At 37.0% G+C, this 8,647-nt stretch overlaps 1 long non-coding RNA gene across 1 annotated transcript; it reads right to left on the minus strand.

Annotated features, from left to right (window-relative positions):
• Positions 1 to 1,573: 1,573 nt before the first annotated feature.
• Positions 1,574 to 2,337, minus strand: LOC138927903 (uncharacterized). The gene is made up of 3 exons (XR_011444354.1): positions 2,167 to 2,337; positions 1,864 to 2,108; positions 1,574 to 1,804 (listed from the first exon to the last, which is right to left on the minus strand). It is a non-coding gene; the product is annotated as an uncharacterized lncRNA (long non-coding RNA).
• Between the last annotated feature and the right edge of the window lie 6,310 nt (positions 2,338 to 8,647).

Consider the following 8,647-nt stretch of genomic DNA (forward strand, 5'->3'; position numbering starts at 1 on the left):
AATTTTTTGCGAGTGCACTGTGATGCACCTTTTTTTTAAACTATCCATTGTACAATTGAGCGGAATTTTTTCTGCACAATTAGAAGTGTAGCCTGTAAAGCTATGCGAAATATTAGGTAGGAAAACTCTGTTAAAACCGATGAGCGATAACGCTATAAGCAAATACTATACAGGAGATTGCGAAATTTATAGGCAAGATCAGCAGAAATACAACCAGATAAGTAAGCTACTAATAGAGACTCAGAATAATACAGTGTATGTACAGAATAGATAAAATACAGGCAAAAATGACGCTCGACATCAAAACAGTGGATTCCACTGCCAACGTAATTAATAAAGTAGAGTCCAGCAATATTAACTTATACTGGGTACATGTACTGCTTATAGTCGTTGTTGTACTAATGTTCTTAAATTTTTTCGTTAAAATATATAAAGTGCACACCAAGTGCCTAAAAAAGAAGTACGTAAGCCGAGGAAATGACCTCGATAAGATTTAAAAACTTGTACTAAACAACAATGATTATATATATACTAGTAAGCCCGGCGAACTCCGTTACGCCACCTTCGGCAAACTATCCGTTTAATTGAGGTGCTCTTTGGTAAACCATATTTTTTGTGATGTGTTGTGGTTAATGGTATTATCTAGGGACCAAATAGCCCCTGGGATGCTAAAATCACCAATAACTACTAATTAAGTGGTCCCTACCCGAAATTCTTTTAGAGACCAACTGAATAGCGGAAATATAGTTTCAATAAATAGGAAGTTCCGACAATGGAGGAATATAGTCCGATCTAGCCGGTATACTGTGAACAGAGCTTTAAAAACTTCGGAGCTCAGAATCTCCGGCTTTAACCAGGTTTCTGTAAACACAACACTTGGGAAGCAAATGTGACACTATTATAGTACAATTTAGGAAGCTTACTGCGAAAGTCTAGCATTTTGATAGGAGATACCAAGGAAGTTTGTTAGTTTTTTGTGACTCAATTGGAAGACGTAGAAGGCGCATTGGTCAAATCGGGCCTAGGAAGAGTAATTCCAACTGTCCTTTTTTTTCTCTTTCTTTGCTTCGAATTCATTGACAATCACATGCTTTGGTCAGTTTTGGACAGAGCATAGTTTGTCAAAGAATTCCTCAGGAACATATATTTTGAAAGATGAAACTGTCTCGTTGGTGGTATTGCCATAAGGGGTTTTTTCAAGGCAGGCTGATTATCCGCCTTACCAATTTCGGCCGGTAGTCCGGCCCTGACACCCTGGTAGGGAACTGGGGCTCTGAGAGCACAACTGTTGGGACCCTCCAGTGGACAAAACGGATATGGGCAACACCAGGGGCACGGTCTCACCCGCGACACCTTCGGATAACGAATCTTTTCTAGCACTCTATCTCAGGATTCTTGACATTTGGCCTGAGGTCGATGTTGCTGTTAGGAGCCTGCCACGCTGGTTGGGATCCTCTTGATGCTGCACACCAGTTGATCTTCGTGTGCTCATGCGTTGTCTCAATCGGGCATTTTCCCTTACTACATTTCGTCTCTCCTCGCTTAAATTCTGTGAACACACTTGTTGCTGGCATGCATGCCTTATGCGGAGACCGATGTTCAAACGTCGTGCTCTAGGCATTTTGAACTATAGGCCAAGTGGTTAATTTAACCTCAAATCCATAATATTTTTACAGTTCAACTTACCAGCTTAAAGACAAATGCTGGTTTTCAATTGAAATGTTAGGAAGCGAATACCTTTTTTTTTTTTGCAAAACCATGGAAATCGGTTGGTGCGTTCTGGAGTTATGTATATGATCTGGGTCTATAGGCAGAGTGGTTAATTTAACCTCAAATCCGCATAATTTACACAGTTCAACTCACCACCTTTTCTGTTGCAATTATTCTTGAAAAATTCCGAAGAAGAGGACACTAAGCTTGCCTCAAATGCTACAAATTCCCAAGGCTCAGATGCACCATTTGTTTTACTAAACCATTCGAAAGTGCCCAATAAGTTAATTAAAATCGGGGACAAAGACAGGCCGGCAATAGCTGAGAATATTTCCACCGCTGGTCCCGATTGGATAGTAATTCTGTCCTATCCGGGAAATTCTGGTCTTGATCAAGGACTATAGGCAGAGCGGTTAATTTAACCTCTAATCCACATAATTTATACATTACACTCACCACCTTTTCTGTTGCAATTATTCTTGAAAAAGACGCTGAAATATATGAGGAAGAAGAAGAGGACACTAAGCTTCCCTCAAAAGCACCAAATTCCCAAGACTCAGATGCACAATTTGTATTAGTAAGCCATTCGAAAGTGCCCAATATTAAATTTATTAAAATCGGGGACGAAGACAGTCCGGCAATAGCTGCGAATGAATAACTTATTTTTTTACTGATTCTTCACAATTTCACAAAATTTGTTTTGTTTCATAAAATAAACTGAGTAGAGAATTACGGCATGCTATGTATCAGTGGTGGCCTTTATGCAAAAATAACTTTCCCGATTTTCTGTTGCAATTTTTCCCGAATTTTCTTTACTGCCTATATAACGAATTCCAAGACCTTTCCAACGAATGCAAAACCGTGGAAATCGGTTCATGCGTCGTGTTCCCTAAATGTTGCAACGCACATTCAGCTGATCCACCATCGACAAAATGAAATATATTTGCAGAAATTGATGCGGTTCCTCTGTTGTTGGCACCAATGAACCATGCAAATGATATATTTGCCCTTGTATCTGTAATTGCAAACAATCATTTGTTGAAGAATCGTGTGATGGTGTAGTCCGTAGAGTATATGTTGTTATTATGTTGCAATTCTTTTTGTTTGTCTAAGTGATTGTAACTTTTACCTTGCAAGTCGGCATGAAGCCGCCTTCTCGAATGATATTAACTCCAAAGGAAGTCATGCGAAAGCAGTTATTATATTCAAGGATGTGTTGAAGAAAATGGCTGGAATCTGGATCACTTCCATCGAACAATGCTTTCAGTGGCTGTGGTGGTGTAAGTAATGGATCCAGTTTGACTTTTCCACTTGCGCAGCACAATCCAGCAGTTTCTCTTTTAAACTTTAACGCATTGCAATATCGGCATATAGTCGTCATAGGTCCAATATCTAATTTTCAACCATCTCTGTAGTTCGCAGAGGGATCATATTGAAATGCCAAGCGATTGTATGATGCCAATGATCTTCGTGTGCTCACGCGTCGTCTTAATCGATCATATTCTCTTCTTGCATTTCGTCTTTCCTCGCTTAAGTTCTGTGAATACCCTTGTTGCTGGATTGCATGCCTTCTGCGGAGACCGATGTTCACACGTCGTGCTCTAGGCATTTTGGACTACAGGCAGAGCGGTTAATCCACATAATTTACACAGTTCAACTTACCACCCTAATACAAATGCTGGTTTCCAATTGCACTGATATGAAACGAATTTATTTTACTCAAAATTGAACACAATTTCGATTTGTCATAAAATAAACTGAGTAGGGAATTATGGCTTGCTATGTGTCAGTGTTGGCGCTTTATGCAAAAATGATTTTCCCGCTTTCTGTTGCAAATTTTCCTGAATTTTCTTTACTGCAAAAAATCACAAATTCCGAGACCTTTCCAACGAATGCAAAACCGTGGAAATCGGTTCGTGCGTTCTGGAATTATTTGATCCCCGCAGAAAACTCGACTTATTTTTATATAATAGATAATCACTTATTATGCACACTAAATTCGCCTACATTAAATAAAAATAATAAAAAACACATTACACAATTTCAATGGTTAAATGGATTGGAATGCAATCTTTAAAGATTTATCCGATATCAAGACAAGCTCAGAATAGGCCAATCCAGAAAAATACAGTCAAAAAACACGTCTGGATATTGGTAGAGTGCTTCAATGCGGCACGAATATTAATATATGAGCATAGAGATAGGCTAACTCAGGATCACTGGACACAAGTATCTACACTTCTGATACGCCTCCGATCCCAGTTGATAATTGTTACACAGAAATTCGCTTTGGATATATCAATACCAACCATATTGACCCCGAATCAGACAAAGAACAATCTGTGGAACCATCTGAAGAGAGCCCGAAAATAGAAGAAGAAGATTTAAATAATCTTACTATTCCGGCAACCTACACTGATCTGGAATCGGAAGATTCAGACGCTTCAGACACCTCAGAGGAAAACAAATTAAGTAATACAACAACCATGGCCGATGAAACAATTGCCCAAAGGGCATATATTAAAGAAATCTCGAGTGCCATTCCTGAATTTAACGGTCAAAAACTTCATCTACAAAGATTTGTTACGGCCTTAAAATTAGTCAACTTAACGAAGGGATCCTTCGAGCACATAGCTGTAGAAGTGATAAAATCCAAAATTGTTGGATCCACATTATACAGAGTCCAAGACGAGACCACCATAAATGCAATAATAAAAAAACTGCAAGACACAATAGTCGGTGAAACATCCGACGTGATAAAGGCAAAATTGTCCAAGACAATCCAGAAGGGCAAAACCGCCGAAAAATTCACAACTGATATAGAAAATTTACGTAAGCTCCTTGAAGCTTCGTATATCGATGAAGGTCTTTCAGCCGAGCACGCTGATAAGTTCAGCACAAAAGAAGCCATCGCCACAATGCACTATGGGTAAAAAATCCGATTTTGGTGCATAAACCTATTTATTTTCCTAATGAATTTTTATAAATGGCCTATATTTATCGAATCTAGATATCTTCATTTGAAAAAAAACACTTTCCAAAATTTTTTTATGGCAACTCTGTAGTGTTGCCACTCCAACAAAGTCAGCTGTTTGAGAGGCTTTGCAATGCCGTAAAATTGGCGCGAAAAATTGTTAAACTTTGCGTGCTCATTGTTTTGTGTGGAAAAAAAGTTTTATAATTCTAAAAATGGAAATTCCTTGCGAAGGTATTTATTAATGCAAATTAGCTTAGACAATTGTTTTTATGTGTCCTGTTGTCCACCAGTGAACTGTTTTATATGTGTATCTTTATAGATTTGAACTAACAATTGTGTTTGTGTTTTGTAGAGTATAACTTATTAATAGCACAGACTTGCAAAAGAGTAAGAACGAGAAACTAACTACAAAAGTGTCCTTATCGTCATACAACTAAGCATTTTTGCTCATTTTTGCTCCTTTTTGCTAAATTTGCGTTTATGTAGGTACATATGTGCTTGGTCACGGGGCTCTTCTTTCAGTTTGGGAAAGCAACAAACGCTCGCGGGAAGCCTTGGAGACGTACATATTCGACAAACTGAATGCCGATCATCAAAGTGAAACAATAAACAAAACTATATCAAATAAAGTTACTAACTTTATAAATTACATTAATAAACACTTGCCACGATGCTGCCGAAACATAAAGCGTTTTAGACAAAAACACGCCATGTGGCTAGCCGGTAACATGACAATACGGCTTTGTGATGAAAATGAATCCCCACATAAGAAAGGTGGTCGTCCAAAATTGGCATATGAAGCAGCTGGTAAACGACTCAAAATAAAGTTGGCATCTGAACTTGCAGTTGAAAATCAAAATTCAACTCCATTGTTACTACACGCTGCTAACATTTCAGCCAGAAAATCAACTGAAAATGAATTTATAAAAAAAGCTGATAAAACTGAATCGCTGGCTTCGAGTCCAATAAGTTCTGAAAAGGCATTCGCTTTTTTTATGGAAAATGGTTTTACTAAGCAGCAATACATAAATATAAAACAACTTAGTAAACAACATGGCTGCGATATTTACCCCCCTTATTCGAAAATAGCTGAGGAGAAATTAAAATGTAGACCTGCTGGAATAGCCTGGACCGAAAATGAAGCCAAAGTTTCCTTGCAAAACTTATTGAACCATACCGCTTCACGAATATTAGTGATGCAAAAGGAAGTTTGTGAAATACTTTCAGATGTTACTCAGTGTACCCTTATTTTTAGCTATGGTTTTGATGGGTCTACTGGTCACAGTTTATATAAACAAAAATTTGGCACCGCAGAGTCTACATCTTTAGATGATTCTCTCTTTGTTACGTCAATGATTCCTATAAAAATGATAGATCAGAAACAAAGGGTCATTTGGTTAAATAAATCGCCTCAGTCCATAAGATTTTGTCGTCCTCTAAAAATATCTTACGTAAAAGAAACAACGTCTCTTATATTAAAAGAAAAAGAAAACTTGGACAATCAGATTAAAAACCTAGATTTATACGTGCACCCTTATGAATCGAACGAAATTTTTGTGAAATTTGATGGGCACCTAACACTTATAGACGGCAAGGTATTAAATATATTAACAGGAACGAAATCCTGCCAGCTGTGTCCAATGCATTGCAATGTGTGGGGCAAAGCCCACCCAGCTTCTTACTATTAGCGATTTTTATTCCAAAACGTTTGATATGAAGCCACATACGGATCAATATGGATTAAGTTCCCTTCATGCGTGGATCCGCTTTTTTGAATTCTTGCTCAAAATATCCTACAGAATTGAGCTTAAAAAGTGGCATGTCAAGGGAAATGATAAAATCGAAATGGAGGCACGTAAACGTAAAGTTCAAGCATCTTTTTGGAATGATATGGGGCTTCATGTGGACAAGCCGAGACAAAACGGCAGTGGTAATACAAATGACGGAAATACGGCAAGGCGGGCGTTCTCCAACCCAAAACTATTGTCTTCTATATTAGGAATAGATCATAATTTGATTCAGCGCCTACATGTAAATCTGATCGCCATTAATTGTCATTACCCTATAAATTCAGAAAAATTCAAAATATTCTGTTCAGAAACTTTTTCTATGTATAGGGCTAATTACTTTTGGTACCCCATGTCGCCAACAGTACACAAAATATTAGTACATGGATACATCATTATTGAAAAATCGATTGTTCCTATTGGCTCTTTAGCAGAAAGTGCATCAGAAGCAAGAGACAAACTTTACAAAGCTGACAGACAATATCATGCCAGAAAATGTAGCCGGGTTGACAATATGTCAGATGTTTTCCACAGAGCCATGGATTCGTCTGATCCCTTGCTGTCTAGATTTTGCTTAAAAAAACCAAACAGAATGCCTCTGCCAGCAGAGGTTGTAGATCTTTTGGATTCGTCAATCATATCCCCAAGTGTTGGCCACAAAGAAGGAAGTACATCCCAAAACTCGTGTGCAGAAGACATAGATAAAGAAAATGGTTACGATGATGTAGGTGACACTTTTGAAATAGAATTAGAGGAAGAGGTACCAGACGATATTGAAAACTAAATAAAAAACAAGGAAAAAATAAAAAAGTAAGTTAAACGTTTTGAGTTATTAAAAAAATGTAATCCAATTTTTGTCAGTGTCCTTCAAATTTAACAATGGATCTCAAAAATGTTACCATTTTTTTTCCAAAAGGTAATACCAAACGGGACTGAAATTATAATTTGTAATATTTATTTATTTAAAAATGCATTTTTTACCACTGTGCAGGGGATAAATTAAAAAAAAAAAACAAAAACCAAAATTTTGTTATAGTTCAAGTAATACACCAAAAAAAGTTTCAAGTCAATATCTTATAAACTAGAGTTTATGCACCAAGAACAGTTTTTTTGCCCATAGTGTAATGGTCAAAAATTGTGAGCATGGCAGGCTCAAAACAATTCTGGAAGCTGGAAACTTCACAACAATGAACGAAGCCGTCACTAAGTACATACAAAGTAGTACTGAAATGACAGGCAATGCCAATACTATACTGTACACACAACGAGGTAACAACTATCGCGGTAATAATTACCGAAATAATTATCGCGGTAGTGGTAATGGTCGAGGTAATTACCGAAACAATGGCTACTACCAGAACTACCAAAATAACCAGAACAACGGTTATAATAGCAACAACAATAATAATAATAATAATTATTACAGAGGGAACAACCGTGGCGGAAACAACCGCAAGGGAAATAACAACGGATCAAACCGTAGCAACCAAAGCAATGTCCGAGTAGCCCAAGGCACATCGGAAAACTCGCAAACCCCTTTAAATATTCAAAATTAGACGAAGCTAGAATTCACACAGTTAATCTCAGCCAAAATTTATTTGTTTCATTTTTCAATGTAGCTACTGGGAAAAATCTTACCTTTTTAATAGATACGGGTGCAGACATATCAATTTTAAAAGAAACTTCGGATAACTTCCAAAACATTCAATATGATTACATAATAGATATAAAAGGCATAAGTCAAGAAATAACCAAATCTCAGGGTTTAGTTTTAATTGAGATACAAACAACTAAATACATAATTCCACACGATTTTCATATCGTAGATTCACACTTCCCTATTCCATGCGATGGAATATTAGGAATTGACTTTATTAAAAAATACAACTGTCAATTAGACTTCAGGCTATCTGAAGATTGTCTTATAATTAGACCCAATAATTTGAAATTCCCAATTAATGTACCAATAACTTACAGTTCTGGCAACAATTCAATACTTCTGCCAGCAAGATCCCAAGTTATTCGGAAAATTGAACTTAATTCAAAAGAAGACAGTGTATTAATTCCAAATCAGGAAATTCTGCATGGTATTTACGTTGCGAATACCATAGCGACATCCCAAAATGCCTTCATAAGATTAATTAATACAACAAATACAAACCAAATAGTAAGT

This window comes from Drosophila kikkawai, chromosome 2L (assembly GCF_030179895.1).
Source record: "Drosophila kikkawai strain 14028-0561.14 chromosome 2L, DkikHiC1v2, whole genome shotgun sequence".
Classification (NCBI taxonomy): domain Eukaryota; kingdom Metazoa; phylum Arthropoda; class Insecta; order Diptera; family Drosophilidae; genus Drosophila; species Drosophila kikkawai.